General features: G+C 42.4%; 1 protein-coding gene across 10 annotated transcripts in view; it reads right to left on the bottom strand.

Annotated features, from left to right (window-relative positions):
- The window catches only part of LOC125452379 (serine/threonine-protein kinase MRCK alpha-like), a 565,420-nt gene that overhangs the window by 214,930 nt on the left and 327,890 nt on the right, over positions 1-22,600 (bottom strand). The gene's annotated exons all lie outside the window — the stretch shown is intronic.

Here is a 22,600-nt window from a genome sequence, read left to right as displayed (position 1 = left end):
AAGACATGTCAGATCATTGACATGGATACTACCATGGAACATGGGAAACACCACCTACCATGTGCACGGTAGATACTCATGTGACTCGGCCAACATTGTCTATGCCATACGCTGCAGGCAAGGATGCAGACGCTACGAGAACAGATGAATGGACACCGTGCAACAATCGTCGAACAGGGATGTTCCCTCCCAACGGGGGAACACTTCAGTAGTCAAAGACATTTGGCCGTGGATCTTCAGGTGGACTTTGGGATACACAACAACGCAAAGTCACCAAGCAGAGGCTAATAGCCAAGTTTGGTACCCCTGAGGACAGCCTCAAGCAGGATCTTGGGTTCCTGTCACACCACAGGTGACCCCACCACACGATACACTCTCACACACACCCACAAACACACTCACACGCTCACACAGACCCTCTCTCATACATGCACTCACACTCTCTCTCTCTCTCTCACACACACACACACACACACTCACAGTCTGTCTCTGTCTCTCTCTCCCTCACACTCATATGTGCATACAGACATACAGATAAATGGTGTGAATTTGCATTTGCAGATTTGCAATTGCAGATACATTCTATTTTATTCAAAAAGCACACTATTTGTAGACAGCCGATGTGGCATTCTTTAAATTCCGACTTTGGAAACAAAACCGGTCTGACTCCAGGTTGATTCACAGCCATATTCTAAACAAGTCCTTACATCTAAAATGCATTGAATGACCTGGGATGTCACCTTTGTTGCACTGAAGGAACTGATAAAACCTTTAGTATCCTGGGGAAGTGACTTCAAAGAAATTCTGGAATTTGCATATTAATCCTTTCTAACTGATTAGAGAATTAATAGCCACATAGGTTTATTCAACACTGTATCAGTTCTTTGATCTTTTGCTTATAAATTCCGTGTCCGATGCCACCTTTCTCACTGACACCTGAAGTAGGACTGAGACTCTGAAAGCTTGTGTTTTCAAATAAACCCGTTGGACTATAACCTGGTGTCGGGTGATTTTTGATGTTGTCTATCCTAGTCCAACACCGGCACTTCCACAGCAATGGCCTACTAGTATTATCACTAGACTATTAATGCAGAGTCCCAGGTAATGCTCTGGGGACCCAGGTTCAAATCCCACCACAGCAGATAGTCGGGGGGCAAACCCACCTGATTCTCTAAAGTAAGGAAACTATCACACAGAAGGTGGAGCATGTTTGGAATGAGTTGCCAAAGCAGGTGGTGAAGGCTGGTACAATTACAATATTTAAAAGGTACCCAGATGGGTAAATGAACAGGAAAAGTTAGGAGAGCTATGGGCCAAATGCTGCAAATTGGACAAGATCAGTTCAGGATATCTGGTTGGCACAGGCAAGTTGGATTGAAGAAGTTGTTTCTGTGCTGTATAACTCTATGTTCCTATGATTTATTGGTTTTATTGTAAATCTACAGTACAGTAGGACATCAATTTGCACCTTTCCTTTGGGATGTCCAGAAGTCAACTTCCTATTGGTGAAGAACTCAGATCTTGTTAAACCAAACCCACCAAATAAACAAAATAGTATCAGAGATAATGGGAACTGCAGATGCTGGAGAATTCCAAGATAATAAAATGAGAGGCTGGATGAACACAGCAGGCCAAGCAGCATCTCAGAAGCACAAAAGCTGACGTTTCGGGCTTAGACCCTTCATCAGAGAGGGGGATGGGGAGAGGGAGCTGGAATAAATAGGGAGAGAGGGGGAGGCGGACCGAAGATGGAGAGTAAAGAAGATAGGTGGAGAGAGTATAGGTGGGGAGGTAGGGAGGGGATAGGTCAGTCCAGGGAAGACGGACAGGTCAAGGAGGTGGGATGAGGTTAGTAGGTAGCTGGGGGTGCGGCTTGGTGTGGGAGGAAGGGATGGGTGAGAGGAAGAACCGGTTACTCTCTCCACCTATCTTCTTTACTCTCCATCTTCGGTCCGCCTCCCCCTCTCTCCCTATTTATTCCAGCTCCCTCTCCCCATCTCCCTCTTTGATGAAGGGTCTAGGCCCGAAACGTCAGCTTTTGTGCTCCTGAGATGCTGCTTGGCCTGCTGTGTTCATCCAGCCTCTCATTTTATTACCAATAAACAAAATACCCAACTAACAAATTACAAACACTGCCCACTGGGGGCAAAGGTCTCAGCTCTTAAATTGCCTTTAAGCAAGGGTACATTTTTTTTCTGTTCAGTCATTCGTCTTAGTGAAACAATCAAATATTTGATAACTAGTAAAACCAAAAGAACTGAGCATGCTGTAAATCAGGAACAAAAACAAAGTTGTTGGAAAAGCTCAGCAGGTCTGGCAGCATCTGTGGAGGAGAAAACAGAGTTAACGTTTCGGGTCTGGTGACCCTTCCTCAGACCGTGTCACCGGACACGAAACGTTAACACTGTTTTCTCCACCACAGATGCTGCCAGACCTGCTGAGCTTTTCCAGCAACTTTGTTTTTGTTCGTGAATTGATAACTAGTATCTACCCACCTAAGCTTAAAGACTTCTCTCCTCTCTGGCATCTGCTTTAAAATTAGCTGGATCTATCCTAAGCTTCACTTACACTTATGTAGAATATGTCATCCCATAAAGGTCAATTATTTAGGTTATATCCTACTGGTATTGTTTTGTCAATCCCTGTTACATACTGCACTTCCCACGAGATCTTAGACAAACAGAAAATCATGTCAACAGCATTAACAAGAGTCAGAGTTTCAGAGGCTAATGTGCTCTTTACCACTCTTATTTTCTTTGCCTCTCTTGCCAGGGGAACATTTTTTTCAATTTCTCTCACAAGGAATATCACAAATCCTTCTGCACTGGAAAATCACCAAAATTTGCATATGAGCCATCACTAAAAATAATTAATGTTTTACTGGGGTCACTCAAAGCTGAAAATTCACCATATACTTCTCTATTCTCAATTTATTTTAATTCTCAAGATGATTCCCATCTTTGACTTTTTCACAGGCAGATTGCGTTCCAGCATCTCAAACTTGAACATAGCCTGGTCTTTGTGCCTAGCCAGGTGAGTGGTCTGATGTGACACCTGAGCCCTCCATCTCCTCCTTGGTCGCAGTCTTGTCTTTCTGTTCAGATCTGGTATGACCAAGTGCAAAAGGATTGACATTTTCCAAGCAGTGCTTTAGGTAGAATGACATTTGAGTTACTGTTTAATTTCCAAACCCACATATTTGAAAGTTCCAGAACCTTCACTGCTAGTTTTGAATTCCTTGCTAATTTGATTGATAATCTTTTCTTCAAAATCATTAGTGTCCACTCCCTCTCACAAAAAATCATTGACAGGCATCATAAAGATATCTGACACTTTCTATTACAATGCCAATACAGCATCACTGGGTTTGCCTTCAGTTGTGAACACCCTTGAGTTAACAGACCTGTCCTTATTGAAAAATATCACTGCTAAGAAGCAGCATTCGACCAATAAGCATGTTCATGTATTCCCAAAACTTCGCCTCTATTCTTGGCGCTTTCTTTGCGTGCTGTAAGAATATTTCCTCTGAACCAAGTATCCCTGAGGGAATGCAGCCTTGATATCTACACTTACACTTCTAAAAGATGTTAAAATAGCTGAAAAGATTTTCAATTTTACCTTTCCAACTAAAGGAGAATCTACCCTAAACTCCCTTGCCCTCTTACATTTTTCAAAGCCCCAAGCTACAAATGTAGCCTTGGCCTTAGCAGCCCCATCTAACGGGATCTTTTTTGTACAGATCCACCAGTGACACAAAGCAGGTTAATTTTTACCACCAACTTCCAAATATACTCCAAATTCTTACTTTAGGCTCTTATATCATTCTACTCGCAGCCACAAACAACTCCTGAAGATGGAGTCTTTATTTTTCCCAAGAATGCTCTCAATTACTAATACTACCTGGTCACCCTATACAGCTGTGGCCTTTTTTCATGTTGTGATCTCTCGGGACAAATCCCATTGGGCTGTCTGCTAGAAATCCTCTCTATATATACAACCTTTTCCTCCTAAATGTCTCCTTTGAATTAGTACTGAAATTGATTTTTCTAGTTCTTGTATGCCCTGCAGCTAATCCACAGGCCTCACTTCTTGTCTCTCAACCATTTAGCCAGCTTTTATATTTTCCACAGACTTAGTTGCACATCCCGCTATCATGGTTGCCCTCTGGTCAACTGTTTCTGCTGGCCAGTAAACTATCCATAAACCTAAGCAGAGGTAGGGTATTCAGCCCATCGAGTTTGCTCCAATGTTCAATGAGGTCATGGCTAACCTGATAAACCTCAATTCCACTTTTCTGCCTTATCACTATAACTCTTAATTTCCGTACTGCAATCAATATAGTAAAATATTTTGTGTCAGCAGATGCTGAGAATAGTAAAAATCAAGATTAGAACAATTCCTTTGCCAAAACTTTAAAAGAACTTTAGGTGAGCTTCTGCAGAATCATTTTCAAAACTTTTATGTTTGATTGGGATGACAAACAAAAGCTTTAAGCATATGGCTCAAGTTGCCTTCATATGGACACAATAGTCAGATAAATGTGTGCATCCTTGCACCACAGGCTGCCTACAAGATAAAATCAAGCTGCAGTGGGCTGGGCAAAATGTCAAACTGCAAACTAGTCAGCTTAGAAGCGGTAAAACTAGCAGATCAACAGAGGGCTTCTGTTCTCGATATGTTCCTATATGCCACTATACCCGTTCTTTATAAAGTCAATCTTCAAATACAGGCAGGATTTTCAGAAAAGGAAGAGATGGAAGTCAGGAAGTCCAGAGGTATCAATTAATAATTTTGATGAGGACCCAAATGGAACAGTGATTTTAAAGGGAGAAGGATGGTAACTGGCTCCTCTTTACAATATCATTAGATTTGGCAGTTTACAGTGGGCTTGCAGAAAGATAAAGTTGATTTTGTCTTGCTTGTAAAGACTAAACGTGTTATGTTCAATGCACATCCTTCTTAAAATGTACAATGAGAAGAATTCCAGCAAGGGGCAGTGTCATATTCAAGACAGAGTGAGATAGGGTGAAAGAGAGACACATGGAGTGGCACAAAATGAAGTATCAAAGGAGAAAAGAATCAGAGTAGAAAAAAAGGGTCAAAATATTGACAATTTTGCTCAAGGTCATTTAGGATAGCATAATTGGAATAATGCAAAGTGCAAAGAAATGACAGTGCTTATTAATAGTCAACAAAAATCACACTCAAAAGACCAAAAATTGGATTACCTGCCAAGTGGCCAGTGGAAAAGAACTCTTTGTAATCAGTAACTTCATCCAACTATTCTATCAAAGCTTCCAGTATCTGCTGAACTCAATCACTGTCACTATTCTTTGAACTAAATTACAGTCTCTGTTCACTGAATTAACTCTCTGTTGCTGTGATAGTTTCAAATATCTTGACAATTGTTCATTTGAAAAATTAAACTCCAGGATCTAGCAAAGGCAGTAAAGACGCATTCAAAACAGTGACTTAATTCAGAATTCTTTGGGAGGAAAAAGGGAATTTTAAGTCAGAAGACAAAACTTTTGGAGCAGTTTAGAAATGTATAACTTAATGTTTATGCTCTTTCTGACGGAGGATTCAGAATCTGGTCTGACCTGTATGTGATTTTGGGCCATACCAAATGGTTGACTTGGCACTGCCATGTAACCTACTGTTTGTATCAAATTGCCATCATCTCCTTCTCAGGTTAATCAGGATGAGCAATGCATGTCAGCCTTCCCAGAGATATTCATATGCAAACAATACATTTAGAAACAAATACAGTAAATACTAATCTAGTGGTTCACCTGTACGTTACAGATTCCGATAATGTGGTAAGAGCCGTCAATTTGGATCGACAATATCTCTGTTATCTCTGATTCAAACTCACTCAGAGATTTAAGCATATATTGTAGACTAACATGCCTGTGGATAGTGACAGTGCTATATGATCTGCTTTACAGGTGAGGGGAAAAGATGCCAAAGCACTGAATCATAGATTCAGACAGTCCAGAAGAGGCCCTTTGGCCCATTAAATCTGTACCATCAATGCTACACTAAACCTACACTAGCCCTACTTTCCAGCATGAGCACCATAACCTTGAATGCTCATCCAATTACTTTTTAAAGGTTGTTATGTTATCCTACCAGGCAATCTTTCCAAAGCACCATCACTGAAAATGTTTTCCTCAAATCCCTTCTAAATCTCCTGCCTCTTACCTTAAAATTATGGCCCCTTTTTATTGACCCTTCGACTAAGCGGAATAGCTGTTTTCTATCTACACTTCCAAACCTCTCATAATCTTATCGCAAATACTGATCTGATGATTCTGTTGTACATTCCTGATTCCAGACACTGTAAAAAGGGCATTGGAGATTTCTTAATATCCTGTCCAAAATTCATTCCAAAAAAGATTTACTGTTTACGTATGACTGACCATTTGTGTAACCTCACTGTGCAGATTGTTTTTACCTAGTGAGAGTCCAAATGTCAATAACTACTTCAAAGACAGCAGTAAAGAAACTTCTGGATATTCTGGAAATATGAATGGTACTACGTAAACACAACTTCCTCCCTTGAATTAAATTACCTGCACTCTGTACAAAAAAGTTGTTTTTTTTAATAATGGAGTAGTAAGATTCAGTCTCAGTATGCATTCTGACAAAACAAATCAAAACACTCTACCAGCTCCAAGCAACATAAAAATGCCCTATCCAGGGTATACTGTCTACTTTGTCCATAATTTGTGAACATGGGACTGGACAAACTTTTATTTTATAGTAATTGACATTTATCAGATTGAAGGTCTCGTGATTTCACATGAGCTATTCAGAGCACAACCAATAAATGTACCTTTGTATAATCTAGAGTCAATGGCAAACACACAGTTATTTGGTACCACAGGATGATTGTAAATGCTCTCCTCAAGTGGAAAGTATTAAGAGAATAAATCTATGAAATTATGGGAAGATGGCCAACCATTATATGGCAACAGGGAATATCTCAGCTGGACACATGAAACATCCTGTACCATCACGAGTAGATTCCTGGCCATAGAGAAATTCACTGCATAATCAGTGATAGACCTGGAAGGAGAGAAACAAAAAAACAGGAATACATCAACAATCAAAAGATGTCACAAAGATAACAAGAAGACAAATTTAAATGCTCTGTATCAGAATGTACCCAGCATTCATAAAGTAAACAAATTGAAAGTGCATGTTGAAGTAAGCAAATATGATCTGATAGCCATCATAGGCATGATTTCAGGATGACAAAGATTGGGTCCCGAATATTTAGGAGAGTATGTTATACAAAAAAAACCAGGAGCTAGTTAACAGTCGCACTGTTATTCAGGAACGCCATTTTTGCAGTAGTCAGAAATGACATAAGGTTCAAGAGATCAGGATGTATAATGGAAACTATATGGAGATGCAGAATAGCAGAGGGAAAAAAATCACCAGTATACCAGCACCAGGTGACAACCACAGAGAATATTTCCATCACGGGAGCAGTTGACAGCTACAGGGAATATCTCTATACCACAATCACAAGGAATATCACCATCCCATGTACAATCAACAGTCACAGGGAATATCCATGTACCAGCACAAACTGATAGCCACAATAAATATTCACTGTATCAGCACCAGTTGAAAGCACAGGGAATATTCCCTGTACTAGCACCAACCAACAGCTGCAGGGAATATCACCAACCATCACCAATTGACCGCAACAGGGAATATCACCACTCCATGAACAGTTGACAGTCACAAGGATCATTCCTCTATATCAGCCCAGGAAACATTACAAACAGCTAGCTGCACAAGTCCACTGTGTTTTGCTATAGTTTGTCACTTGACCTCAAAAATATACTTGTATCACCATCTGGTAGTCAGTCATATAAAGGATTACTCATCACATGAACAAATGAAAATATCCTTGTAACATCAACGCATTGCTACCTGCAAGGGTCAAACTCAAATACCTTGCTCGAAATAGAAAATAAGATATGGAGTGGGTCATTTAGCACCTCAAACCAGTTTCTTTATTCATGGTTGATCCACAACCTAACTCAATCTACTTCCCTTTTTGCCATATGCTTCAGTACTGCTGGTTAATGAAAAAAAATCTATCAATCCCCATTTAAAAATGTGTCATTTATCTACCATCAAATGCTGTTTGTGGAAGTAAATCCAAGATGACCATTGCCGTTACTGTGTAAAAATGTTGCCTTGTTTTACTCTTGAAACATCTGGCTCTAATTTTCAGACTTTGTTCCCAGAGCTAGCTTTCCCTCCCAACCAAAACAGATACCATCATCCAACGAGGATTACATCAAGTGCAGAGGGATTAAACGCAAAGTTGAGGGCTGCTGCAGCAGAATATCTGAAGTGGGGTGAAACTGGGCAATATCACAGAAGTCTTAATAGTGGGTTTTAGTGTTTTGGATTGGGGGGTGCTATTTAATCCAAATCTGAGGTTAGGGTCAAATACACGGCACGGTGGTTCAGTGGTTAGCACTGCAGCCTCACGGTGCCAGGGACCCAGGTTCGATTCCCGCCTCAGGCGACTGTCTGTGTGGAGTTTGCACATTCTCCTCGTGTCTGCGTGGGTTTCCTCCGGGTGCTCCGATTTCCTCCCACAGTCCAAAGATGTGCAGGTTAGGTGGATTGGCCTGGCTAAATTGCCCATAGTGTTCGGGGTGTGTGGGTTACAGGGGATGGGTCTGGGTGGGATGCTTCAAGGGGTGGTGTGGACTTGTTGGGCCGAAGGGCCTGTTTCCACACTGTAGAGAATCTAATCTAATCTACACCAAGGTTACAAACAATCTTGTTCAGCCCAAGATATTGATAGCAAGAGGGACGCAGTCAGCAGTTACAGATTAGCATTTGTAGGAGTCTGAAGATATTAGTTTTATTTTGCCAATCATTTAAATTGAAGAGAATTTCTGCTCATCTCAAACTAAATGCTGACCAAGCAGTCTGACATTTTGAAGGCAATGGATGGGGTCAAGGCAGGTGATGGTGAAGTAAAGTAAATGTCTTCAAGACAGAGATTGCTAAATTCTTGATCTCACAAGGAATCAAGGGCTACGGGGAGAGTGCAGGGAAGTGGAGTTGAAATGCCCATCAGCCATGATTAAATGGCGGAGTGGACCCGATGGGCCGAAAGGCCTTACTTCCACTCCTATGTCTTATGGTCTTATGGTCTAAAGTTGCATATTGTCAGTGGACATGCCTAAATGAATGCTAAGCTTTTGGATGATGTCGCCCAGGGTAGCAGCCTACCCATTCTCTCTTACTCTTAGCTCTCATTATCACTTATTCAGCTTCTCTTCCATCTTAGCTTACTATCCCCTTGTCTACCTAACCCTTTCATATGTTTCTCTCTTTCTCAGCTCCATCTCCACCTGTCTGTTCGACTCTCACGCCCCCAGTCCCCTCCTATTTTTTATCACAAGTGCCTCATTCTCTTAGCTGCTATCAATGCTGATGAAGAGTCACTGGACTTGAAATATTAATTCTGCTTTCTCCCCACAGATGCTGCCGGACCTGCTAAGTTTCTCAGCAAGTTCTGTTTATGACTTTCCTTTGGCAAGTCTGAGATGGTTTTCCTCAATTACTAATAATTCATATGAATCCAAATGACTGTAAGTTTTAAAAACCAAAAGAACTGCACTTACTGGAAATCAGAAACAGCAATATAAATTATTGAAAAAACTCCGCAGGTCTGGACCCTTCAAAAGTAGTGTCACCGGACTGAAAAAGTTAAATCTGATTTCTCTGCACAGATGCTACCAGACCAGCTGAGATTTTCCAGCAATTTCTGTTCTTGTGACTACAAATTTTGTCTGGTATCATTACTGTAAGTTTTTCCAACAACAATAAATGACCATCCTTTAGTACTATGTTTATCCTTACGCATTTTTTAAAAGAAGGGTGTATCATTTGGTATCGTCCAGTCCAATGGCATAAACTGTTGTATCTGTGGCCACCTCTTCCACAAATTCTATCCTTACTTCTCTCAGGATCATCAGGTGTGACACAGCCAGTCATGTGGATTACCAACTTTAAATGCAGCTAGTCTTAACCAACGTTTAGTTCATCCAGTTATCTTAATTATCTCCTTCTTCACAGGCTATTCATGTTGAAGGTCAAACAGCATTATGCCCTGACGCCAACACTCTTTGGCAGGTTCTCCTCTTTGCTGCTGTCACATGCTTTCAGCTCATCTGAAGGTTATTTACTTACATACCAGAACTGAGGGAAAGCTGTGTTCAGTCTTACTTGCCTGAGATCCAAGGCAAAGATGTATTAAAGCCTTCATCAGAGAGTTGCACGATGCTGACAAACCCGCACTGATGCTGCACACTTGCAGCAGCAAATGGACATACTTTCTCATGTCTGCAAAGAGCTCAATTTGACATCAGCATCAAGAAAACCAACTTCATGGTTCAGGATGTGGTCATACTGCCTTTATCAGCACTGATAACCCGACATCAGAGGTTGTTGATAGTTTCATATATCCAAGCTTCATAATCACCAGCAATATCCTACAATTGGCATACATTGCAAAAATTGCGGCTGTTTTAGCCAAGCCAAGTGAGTGAGTGTGGAATAACAGCAACCTGCAAATCTACCAAACCCAAATCCTCAGTGCAGCCCACTACAGTGGGAAAACCTAGACAACAAGCTAGGTAGGAAAAAGAAAGACTGACCAGTTCCCAGCTTCACTGTCTCAGCCATATACCCAAGAACTTTTTGAAGGTCATAGGCTCGTGACTTCAACAAGGTTATCTGCTGGTGATATTTAAAATTCGTGGACACTGGCACCAAAAACTAGAAGACAATCAGCGTGGTATGCCAGAGCAGGGTTCCTGAGGCACTAGACAATGCGTAACCTAAAGTTGACAACTGGTGTATAAACTATCGTCTAGGCCTGAAACATCTTAGGAGCACAAAAGCTGACGTTTCGGGCCTAGACCCTTCATCAGAAAAGGGGGAGGGGGAGAGGGTTCTTGAAATAAATAGGGAGAGAGGAGGAGGCGGTTGGAAGATGGATGGGGGGGAAGATAAGTGGAGAGGGGACAGACAAGTTAAAGAGGCAGGGACGGAGCCATTAAAGGTGAGTGTAGGTGAGGAGGTGGGGAGGGGACAGGTCAGTCCGGGGAGGATGGACAGGTCAAGGGGGCGGGAAGAGGTTAGTAGGAAGGAAATGGAGGTGCGGCTTGAGGTGGGAGGAGGGGATAGGTGAGAGGAAGAACAGGTTAGGGAGGCGGGGACAAGCTGGGCTGGTTTTGGGATGCAGCAGGAGGAGGGGAGATTTTGAAGCTTGTGAAATCCTACATGGCCCCAAGCTATGCCTGCCTCTTTGTAGGTTACGTGGAACAAATCTCTCTTCCGTACCTACACTGGCACCAAATCTCACCTCTTCCTCCATTACATTGATGACTGCATCGGCACCGCCTCATCCTCCCACAAGGAGCTCAAACAGTGCATCCACTTCACCAACACCTTCCACCCCAACTTCAAGTTCACCTGGACTATCTCTAACACCACCCTCACCTTCCTGGACCTCGCTGTCTCCATCTCAGGCAACCACCGAGTTTGTGATATCCATTTCAAGCCCACTAACTCCCACAGCTATCTAGAATACACCTCCTCCCACCCACCTTCCTGCAAAAATTCCATTCCCAATTCCTTCACCTCCACCGCATCTGCTCCCAGGATGAGGCATTCCACTCTCGTACATCTCAGATGTCTTTGCTTTTCAAGGATCGCAACATCCCACCCGCAGCAGTCAACAACGTCCTCAACCGTGTCTCCCACATTTCCCGCAACTCAGCCTTCATACTCCCTCCTCACAATAACCAGCAAAATAGAATTCCCCCTCGTCCTCACGTACCACCCCACCAACCTCCAGATCCAACTCATCATCCTCTGACACTTCCGTCATATGCAATCCGACCCCACCACCAATGACAATTTTCCCTCCCCACCCTTGTCTACTTTCTGGAGGGACCACTCTCTCTGCGACTCCCTTGTCCACTCCACAGTCCCAACCCCACCACACCCGGCACTTTCCCCTGCAACCACAGGAAGTGCCACACCTGGCCCCATACCTCCTCCCTCACCCCTATCCCAGGCCCCAAGAAGACTTTCCACATCAAGAAGATGTTCACCTGCACATCTGTCAATGTGGTATACTGTATCCACTGTACCCGTTGTGGCCTCCTCGACATTGGGGAAACCAAGCAGAGGCTTGGGGACCACTTTGCAGAGCACCTATGCTCGGTTTGCAATAAACAACTGGACCTCCCAGTCGCGAACCATTTCAACTCCCCCTCCCATTCCATCCTGGGCCTCCTGCAGTGCCACAATGATGCCACCCGAAGGTTGCAGGAACAGCAACTCATATTCCGCTTGGGAACCCTGCAGCCCAATGGTATCAATGTGGATTTCACAAGCTTCAAAATCTCCCCTCCCCTACTGCATCCCAAAATCAGCCCAGCTCGCCCCCGCCTCCCTAACCTGTTCTTCCTCTCACCTATACCCTCCTCCCACCTCAAGCCGCATCTCCATTTCCTTCCTACTAACCTCATCCCACCCCCTGGACCTGTCCGTCCTCCCCGGTCTGACCTATCCCCTCCCTGCCTCCCTACCTAAACTAACCTCTACTGGCTCCATCCCCGTCTCTTTAACTCGTGTGTCTCCTCTCCACCAACTTCTCCTCTATCCATCTTCCATCCACCTCCCCCTCTCTCCCTATTTATTTCGGAATCCTCTCCCCCTCCCCCTTTTCTGATGAAGGGTCTAGGCCCGAAACGTCAGCCTTTGTGCTGTTAAGATGCTGCTTGGCCTGCTGTGTTCATCCAGCTCCACACTTCGTTATCTCGGATTCTCCAGCATCTGCAGTTCCCATTATCTCTGATACATCATTGAGAGTCATTCAGGATAGAAACAAGTCCTTTGGCCTGCCATGACTATGAGACAGAAGGCTGTGACAATTATAAAAGATGATCTTTCTCATTATATGCGTGTCTCCAGAATATGCCCAGTGGCATAACGTGGAAACTATGTGGAAGAGTAGGCCATTTGGTCCTCTGTACCTGTTCTGTCATTCGAAATTATCCTGGCTGATCCTCTATTTCATTGCCATGTTCTTGTTTTTCTCCCCATACTCCTTGATGCCATTAAACTTTTAAAAATTCTCTCTTTCTTGAACAAATTCTGTGACTTGGTTCTCCACCTAAGGCTATGGAGGAAATTCCCACAGGTTCTCTTCCCTTTGAGTGACGACATTTTTCCTCAACTCAGTCCCAAAGGCTTACCCTGGATCCTGGGACTGTGTCTCCTGGCTCCAGACTTCCCAGCTAGGGAAAACATTCTCTCTGCATCTAGTCTGCTCAGTCCTGTGAAAATTTTTTATATTTCAATCAGATCACCTCTTGTCCTTCTAAACTCTAATTAATTGAGTTGAACAAGTTAAACGATCTTTCCAGAGGACAGTTCTACTTCCCTGATATGAACCTAAAAATCCTCCTGTATGGCAAGTATACCCATGCAGCTGTGGACTCACCAAAGCCCTTTATAAATGCCCTACATCTGAACTCAAATTGTCCTGCAATGAAGGCCAGTACATTATTTGCCTTCCTAACTGCTTGTTGCACCTGCATGTCTTCTTTTACTGATTGGTGTACAAGGACACCCAGATCCCTTGCACATCCATATTTCTCAATACATTATCATTCAAATAATTTTCTTCTTTTCTGTTTTTCACTCTGAATTGTATAACTTCCCATTTAGCCATGATATACAACACCTGCCATCTGCTTGCCCACTCACTTGACTGTTTAAATTCTTCTGACGCCTCCTTGCATTCTCCTCAGAACTCTCAATCCCGCATGATTCTGTATTGTCAGCACACCTAGAAATGTGGCATTTTATTCCCTCATCCAGGTAATTTATAAATTGTGAATAGCTGGGGTCCAAGCACTGACTCCATGTTTGAATCCCTCCAATCAGGGTTGACATGATCCTTACCGAAGTCACAAATGACATCCAATGTGATTTGGCTCAGGTTAATAATACCTTTTGTCATTCTCGGTCTGTCTACAGCCTTTGACATGGTGAACCACACCATCCTCCTCCAACACTTCTCTCCAGCCATCAAGCTGACTGAGACCATGTTCTCTGATGAAGGGTCTAGGCCCGAAACGTCAGCTTTTGTGCTCCTGAGATGCTGCTTGGCCTGCTGCGTTCATCCAGCCTCACATTTTGTTGTCTTGGATTCTCCAGCATCTGCAGTTCCCATTATCTCTGAGACCATGTTTGCTCAGGCATATGCAAACACATGAAGTGTGCTATAGAAAGTTGATGTGTTGCTGGTGCAGTTAGTCATGTGTGAATATGAAATCATGGTTATAATGGAGATCTGGTGCAAGAAAGGAGTAGAATATTAAATATTCTTGGATACATAGCATACATGAAACATAGGGAAGAAAAGAGGGGAGGACAGATGGCTCGACTGATCAAGAGGAATATTGCAATGGTAAAAAGAAAGACAGAATTGTCAGAGGCATCAAATCTATCTGATCAGAGCGAAGAGAGAAGAGAGCAATATGAGCTCTGGATGCTAGAGATCTGAAACAAACAAAACCAGCAATTGCTGGAGAATCTGAGATAACAAGATGAAGAGCTGGATGAACACAGCAGGCCAAGCAGCTTCAGAGGCGCAGGAAAGCTGACGTTTCGGGCCAGCTGTGTTCATCCAGCTCGACACTTTGTCTGCAGTTCCTACTATCTCTAATTGCTGGAGAAACTCAGCCAATCATAATTTCACAGTGAACATCTTTCTGAAATGAAAATCAATGTGTATAATCTTCAAATGCCAAGCCTAAACATGGGAAACTCTGAAAATGCTGATTCTTGTCAGGTTAAATTTGGTGATGATTGAGATAATTGGCAGCCTAAATCACTAGACAGCACTCCCCACTGACTGAGAAGACAATCCATTAATTGCTCACAATGTCTGACTGTGAAGCCCCAGCACCCACAACTGGCCTCAAATTTCCCGAATATCCTTATGTTCCATGCATATCAAAATTGAACAGGCTTCATGATTAACAAGTCAGAAAAGATTATATGTAGCATAATGATAAATAATCCCAAAAACAAGTATCACATACATGGGGTTTGTTTATAGTCAAGCGGAGAAGCAGAGATTAGGAGTTCACAGTTTGGAGAATCTAGATCCAATTCACATGCTCGAACCATGCTAGAATCAGTTATTTACTAGAGCCTTGATGAGCTATGGGATTATGTTATAATTTCAGATATGATTTCGTTCCTTCCTTATTGCTAAAGGAAAACCAGCTAAAATCATAAAAATATCAAAGATGCGTTTATTCACAATATTGACGTTGCTAAAGGAAAACCAGCTAAAATCATAAAAATATCAAAGATGCGTTTATTCACAATATTGATGCTTATCACAGAAATTGTTCAATTTAAGTTATCTTACCTCCTATTTGTTACTAACAAATCAGAATGGCCTCAACAAATTGCTTTCTCAGACATCAGGATTACCATCAACCTTAAACCTTTTCTCTTCCATGTCTAAAGAGACGAGCCAACCCACTGGATCTGTATAATGATTGTACTTCCTCAATAAAGAGTAAGGGATTTCATCTCGGACTTTTCTCAAGTTCTCCAAACAATTCAATTCATTCCATGAGATGTCAAGTAGTTGCTGCAGACACCAGATACAGCAAAGGCCCTGAAGAAGTTCTGGCAATAACACTGAAAACATGTGCTCTAGAACTAGGTGTACCCTGAGACAAGCTGTTCCAGTGAAGCTACAACACTGGCGTATAACTGGCAACGAGGAAAGCTGCACAGGTTATGTCCTATTCACAAAATGTAGGACAAATCTAACGCAGTCAATTTATCAGTCCACTCTCCACTGTCAGTTAAGTGATGGAAGCGGTCATCAATAAGCAGCATTTACGCAATAATAATCTGCTCACTGATGTCTAGCTTGTTCACTGTGCTCCGGCGTCACAACAGCACAAGAGCTGAACCCAAGAGGCAAAATGAGGGTGACTGCCCTTGACATTGAAGCAGCATTTGGCTTAATGCAGCATCAAGGTGCCCTAGTAAATATGAATTTGGGGAAACTTTGTACTAGTTGGAGTCATGCTAGCAAAAAGCAAAACAGCTTTACTTGTTGGAAGTCAATCATTTTAGTCATAGACATCTCTGCATGAGATCTCAGGGTAGTTAGGTCCAACCTAGGTTCAGCTGCTTGATCAATAACCTTCCTTCTAACATGAGACCATATATGGAGTTGTTTGCTGATGATGCTCTATGTTCTGCATCATTCATGATGTCTCAGACATAGGAACAGTCTGTGTCCGCATGCAGCAAGATCTGGACAAGTGGGAAGTAACATGTGCACCACCCAAGTGCCAAGAAAGAAGCTACCTATTGCACCTCGATGTTCATGGCATTACCATTCCTCAGTATCATACCAACAACATCCTGATGGTTACCACTGACCAGAAACTGAACTGTACCAACTACAAGAATATTGTCACTGCAGGAAAAAGTCAGAGGTTGGAAATTCTGCAGTAACTCATCTCAACGCATGAGCACCATCTACAAGGGGCAAGTCAGAAGTATGATGGATTATTCACCACCTGCCTGCATCAGTCCAACTCCGACAACACTCAAGAAACTCAACATCAGGCAGTAGAAAACATGCTCAAATGATACCATATCCATAATAAACATTCACTCCCTTCTCAATGGCAACAGCATGGACCATCTACAAGGTACACTGCAGCAATTCACTCACGACAGGCACCTTCCAAACCTGTAATCTCTTTTATCATGAAGTACAAACACAGCAGACATCTGGGAGTGCCTGAAAATTCCCCTCCAAGCCATGCAATCTTGATTTGCAACTATATCATGTTCTTTCAGTGTTACTGAGTCAATGTTCTGGTACTTCCTTTCTAACAGCAATGTTGACTTACAGCACATGGGCTGCAGTGGCTTAAGAAGGCAGCTCACCACCACATTCTCAAGGACAATTAAGAATAGACTAAAAATGCTGGCCTCACTAACAATGCCCACATCCTCTGAATAAATTAAACAAAAACTCAAATACTCCAGACCTAATTTATCTAATTTGTTGAAACTCTTGCTAATTTAATCTAAAAGTCAAATTTGTCAAGAATAAAGTATCCTTCACTCCCAATCTCAAATTTAATCTAACCACGAAGTTCAGCTATGATAATGAGCTTACACAACTAAGCCTGGAAATATTGTACATTAATTTCATTTCAGTTGGGAAACCCACATTTTCTGTGATTCAGGCAGTAGTAGATTACACTTAACATGATCAGCCTAATAAACTAGGTCACAATCGTCCATGGTGTGATTTGAACCCGGGCCCCCAGAGCATTACCCACGTTGCTGGATTAATTGTCTACTGGAAATATTACTTTATTTACTGTCATGTGTATCTTGTTACAAAATAAAGTGTTGTAGTGTTGCCAGTCTCCAGCGCCATGGTTCTCTTGGAACCCTAGTAAAGTTCTGATAAGAAGAATTAACAACTTGAACAGTACTGTTCTGGCTATAATTAGAGGTAATCTGCGACGAATCAGGAAAAACCCCACCCTCTGGATGATTGGGTATAGACGCTTCCAAGAGAAGACATTTCTTATTCATATATTAACAAACTGGCCTGTAAAGGTGCAGCCAAACCTAGAATTGGGAGGATCAATGGTAGTGTCCTTATCTCTGGGTCAGAGGATGTGGGTTCAAGTCTTATTTCAGAAATGTGGTGGTCACAGATATGTGTCACATCTAAGCAGGCCGAGGGAAGTGTGGTGTGTGGGAAGAAGACAACAGCGTACTTAACATGATGTAACCTTAACATGATCAGCCTAATAAACTAGGTCACAATCGTCCATGGTGTGATTTGAACCCGGGCCCCCAGAGCATTACCCACGTTGCTGGATTAATTGTCTACTGGAAATATTACTCAGGTAGGAGTTAGCATATGGATCAAATAAATTGGGAAAGTGTACAAGTTTTTTTCTTATTTGATGACAGAAAAGGTGTACACAAGGTAATCAGTAATCACACAGTTAACAAACCCACGGAAAACTGGGTTAAATCCAAAGCTGCCTGTCCCCTATTCATAGCTCAAGTGAAGCACCAAGTTTCACAATGACCCAGTTTAGCTTTGCAGTGCTCCACCCAAAGCATGTGCAGCAAGGCACAGAAATAATACATTCATTAAGATTTATTTGATTTATTTACTGTCATGTGTATCTTGTTACAAAATAAAGTGTTGTAGTGTTGCCAGTCTCCAGCGCCATCTCAAAACACAGGAAAATAAATGGAATATAAAAGCAGAAAAATGAAGCAATAATGAAAGTATCCAACTTTATAGTCCTTCTTGCTAAGTGCTCCATCATGGGCAATGAGCCTGGTAGCCAGGTGACAGTCCTCATCACTGCAGGAACAAAAGCTGACACTCTGGCACCATCACACCCCTACAGCTGCCCTCGCTACTTATGAGTTCTTGCTAGATCTCACCAACGCTGACAGCACTGATGTTGCCAGGTAACAAATCAGCCTAAACTCAACTCCGCTTGAGTCCACTTCAGGCGCACCTTTGCCGACACAGCCGCTGATGATGCCACTGGATCTTGTACTAAACTCGGACTCGCCTCCAGCACTACCTTCATAAATCTGCACTGGAAACAGACACCCCCGGGAACCCAAACTCACTTCTGCAGCAGCCATGAGGTGGCGCTAGGACTGCCTTGACAATACAGAAGCCACCAGGAACCCAGACTCACCTCCGACACCACCTTCACAAGTCTGCGTTGCTGGGCCTACTTACCGTTGTCGATCAAGTTGCTGCGACTGATCTCTTCACCAAAATGTAAGTAAAATAAAGCATAACAGAAAAAGAAAATGAGAGAAGATGAAAAAAAAGGAAACAAATAAAAAGAGGACGGAGCGGATGAGCCCTGGGCCGAGAAGCCCTACTCTACTACCATATACGGCAAGTAGGAAACTTAACTTACAAACTTTAAAAGTTAGAACTAAGCTTTAAATAATGATCTGAAGTAGTACCACAATAAGTCTGGCTACATTTAATGCTCTTGAAAATTATATAACTTGCACATAGCACCTTTAACATAGCAAGATATCCTACTGCATTTCACAGGAGTGCAATGAGACAACAATTGACACAATGTCAAAACAGCTATTTGGATAGATAACTAAAATTTTGTCCAAGAGGTAACTTTTATTTAAAGTTTCAACAGCGAAGACAGGAGTTAATTAGAGGAGTATTTTCAGATCTCAAGGCCAAGACAACTGAAGTTGTAGCATCTAATGATAAACTTACTGCACACCAGGAATACAAATTAGACCAATAATTGAGCTGCATAATTATTTGATAGATGACCAGCTGGAGGAGGTTGAGATAGAATGGGCCATGGTGTGGAAGTATTTGAAGATGAGGATGAAACTTTTAAAAGGGAGGTGCTGGTGGACCTTGAATCAATGCTGGCCAGCAAGCACAGGGTGAAGGCACATGAGACAGCTCGATTTGGTATGAGTTTAAAAAATGGACAAGGTTTGGATGAACTAACATTCGTAGAATTATGCACCATTTACATTTAAGTATGAAATTCCTGGATTGAAGATGGGGGCCAGAATGGAAAAGAGTTTTAATGGATTAATGTCTATCAATATCAGAAGTGGGAACTGCCACAACAAGGGTGGCACGGTGGCTCAGTGGTTAGCAGTGGAGACCTGGGTTTAATTCCATGCTCAGGTGACTATCTGTGTGGAGTTTCCAAGTTCTCCCCATGTCTGCTTGGGTTTCCTCTGGGTGCTCCAGTTTCCTCCCACAGTCCAAAGATGTGCAGTTTAGGTGGATTGGCCATACTAAATTGCCCGTAGTGTTCAGGGAAGTGAAGACTAGGTGGGTTAGCCTTTGGAAATGTAGGGTTACACAGACAGGGTGGGGGGTGTGAGTCTGGGTGGGGTGCTGCTTGCAGGGTTGGTGTCAACTTGATGGGCTGAATGGCCTGCTTCCACACAGTAGGGATTCTATGATTATAATATTTCTGTTGCTAGGTAAGACTGAAGATCATACAGTGGGAGCATGGAAGTACTTTTTTTTTAATTCGGAGGAACAGTTTCTTCCAGGGCAATGGAAAAGTAAGGTTTGAAGGGAGAAACTGGTAGAAATGGTGAAATATTTAAGGAAGCAGTTAGAGATAATCTTATCTGTGTTTGAGATGACAAGAATGGAGAGGGGGCAATGTTGATTTTTTTTTTAAAAGTGACAGATCAATTTACAGCTAGAATGTTTCTTATGTTGATGAGACTCACAACACTGGTAAGCAGAAACCTTCATTGAATTATTGCTGCTATCGGGCACAACAATTTATTCTTGAAAAATCTAGCAACTGGAACAAAGCAATTTCCTGAATAAAATGAATGCAAGTCCTTGCAGTCAGATCATTCCAAAGATGTAACTAATGATTAGTAGGTTCTGCTCTTAGATTAGCTATGAACTGAACAAGCATACATCAGCCCAGTTGCTCATTTTGTTCCCTATGGCATGCAGCAGCATTTTATCCCACAGATCACGCCAAGATCAGCAGTTGTTTACATAACCGGGACTGCATTCAGAGACTGCTCTGGCATTTATATGAAATATCTTGATTTCTGCAACAGCAAAAAGTACTAATTTGGCTTCAGTTTAAAAATAGGCAGTCATAGATTGAGAGATGCAGGATCAGTAGCACTAAACAAAACTCTAAAACAACGATAATAAAATGTGAGAGATAATAAAATGTGAGGCTGGATGAACACAGCAGGCCAAGCAGCATCTCAGGAGCACAAAAGCTGACGTTTCGGGCCTAGACCCTTCATCAGAGAGGGGGATGGGGAGAGGGAACTGGAATAAATAGGGAGAGAGGGGGAGGCGGACCAAAGATGGAGACTAAAGAAGATAGGTGGAGAGAGTATAGGTAGGGAGGGGATAGGTCAGTCCAGGGAAGACGGACAGGTCAGGACATGGTCGAGCAGTTTCAAGGCCGAAGAGATTACAAGAGAGTTGCAATGGGAGAGAGATTCCCTGAGGTTGGTCCGGAGGGAGGAGGGTAACTTCTTCAGGTTAGGCATCCCTGGAAGAGGCTTCGCAGTGAGTTTAAAATAGTATCAGAGATAATGGGAACTGCAGATGCTGGAGAATTCCAAGATAATAAAATGTGAGGCTGGATGAACACAGCAGGCCAAGCAGCATCTCAGGAGCACAAAAGCTGATGTTTCGGGCCTAGACCCTTCATGAGAGGGGGATGGGGAGAGGGAACTGGAATAAATAGGGAGAGAGGGGGAGGCGGACCGAAGATGGAGAGTAAAGAACCTATCCCCTCCCTACCTCCCCAGCTATACTCTCTCCACCTATCTTCTTTACTCTCCATCTTCGGTCCGCCTCCCCCTCTCTCCCTATTTATTCCAGTTCCCTCTCCCCAACCCCCTCTCTGATGAAGGGTCTAGGCCCGAAACGTCAGCTTTTGTGCTCCTGAGATGCTGTTTGGCCTGCTGTGTTCATCCAGCCTCACATTTTATTATCTTGGAATTCTCCAGCATCTGCAGTTCCCATTATCTCTAAAACAACGAAACTCTTCAATTATTAATTATTTTGTAGGTGCTAGGGGTACTATTCAACTGCTTTCCAAGTACATCACCCAGGTGATCATGAGGTCAGATAATGTAGCAACAAGCTGCTCAGTTCCTAGACAGATGGGGTACAATAATTTAACCATATTCTATTTGTGCTTGATGATTAAACAGCTGGAATTTTCAAGCAAGCAAGTGGGGGAAGATTTGGAGCTATTTACACCTGGATAGAGGTGTAGAAGTGACTGCATACAACTGTCACTCTTCTTCAAAAATAGTGATAAAGGATCCTTTGCACTCCTGTGTAATGTGCTTCTCTCAATTGGCAACAAAGAAATTATGAAGTGATTAGTGCATCATTTTTCCAGCCAAGCTCTTCTGCCAGTGTTCTTCTTTGCAACCTCTCTCTTTGTCCCATACAGGTAACAAAGTTTCCAGCTACTGTTTATTTAAAGCACAGGAATAGCCATTTGGTCCAAAGTCAGTGCCTCCTCCCACTAAACTTAGTACATTCCTCCCTATAAAAATATTATATCATGCCCTTAGCAAACCTTTGACTTGCTAATTCAGCATAAATTTCTAACTGCCACCTCAGAATCGACATGAGGTTGCTAGTTCTACGACTTTGCTCAGCAACTACTTCTCATTTGAAACACAGTACATAAATGCAAATTATTATGAAACGAGAGCCACAGTGAAAACAAATATTAATTTTCTCACTAATACAAATTTTATTTTTGCAGGTTGTTACTCATTAAGGTTTGTTCGGTTGGTTTAAAATAAAGAGGGTCTCCTGGTCAAATATCCATTTAATATAAATACTATTAAAAGATTTTCATTATAACTGCAAACATGCCAAGTACCCACACAATGAAACAAATGA

The sequence above is a fragment of the Stegostoma tigrinum genome, chromosome 4 (genome assembly GCF_030684315.1).
Source record: "Stegostoma tigrinum isolate sSteTig4 chromosome 4, sSteTig4.hap1, whole genome shotgun sequence".
NCBI lineage: Eukaryota > Metazoa > Chordata > Chondrichthyes > Orectolobiformes > Stegostomatidae > Stegostoma > Stegostoma tigrinum.
The sequence above is the reverse complement of the archived record's forward strand: the minus strand, read 5'-3'. Positions and strand labels throughout refer to the sequence as shown.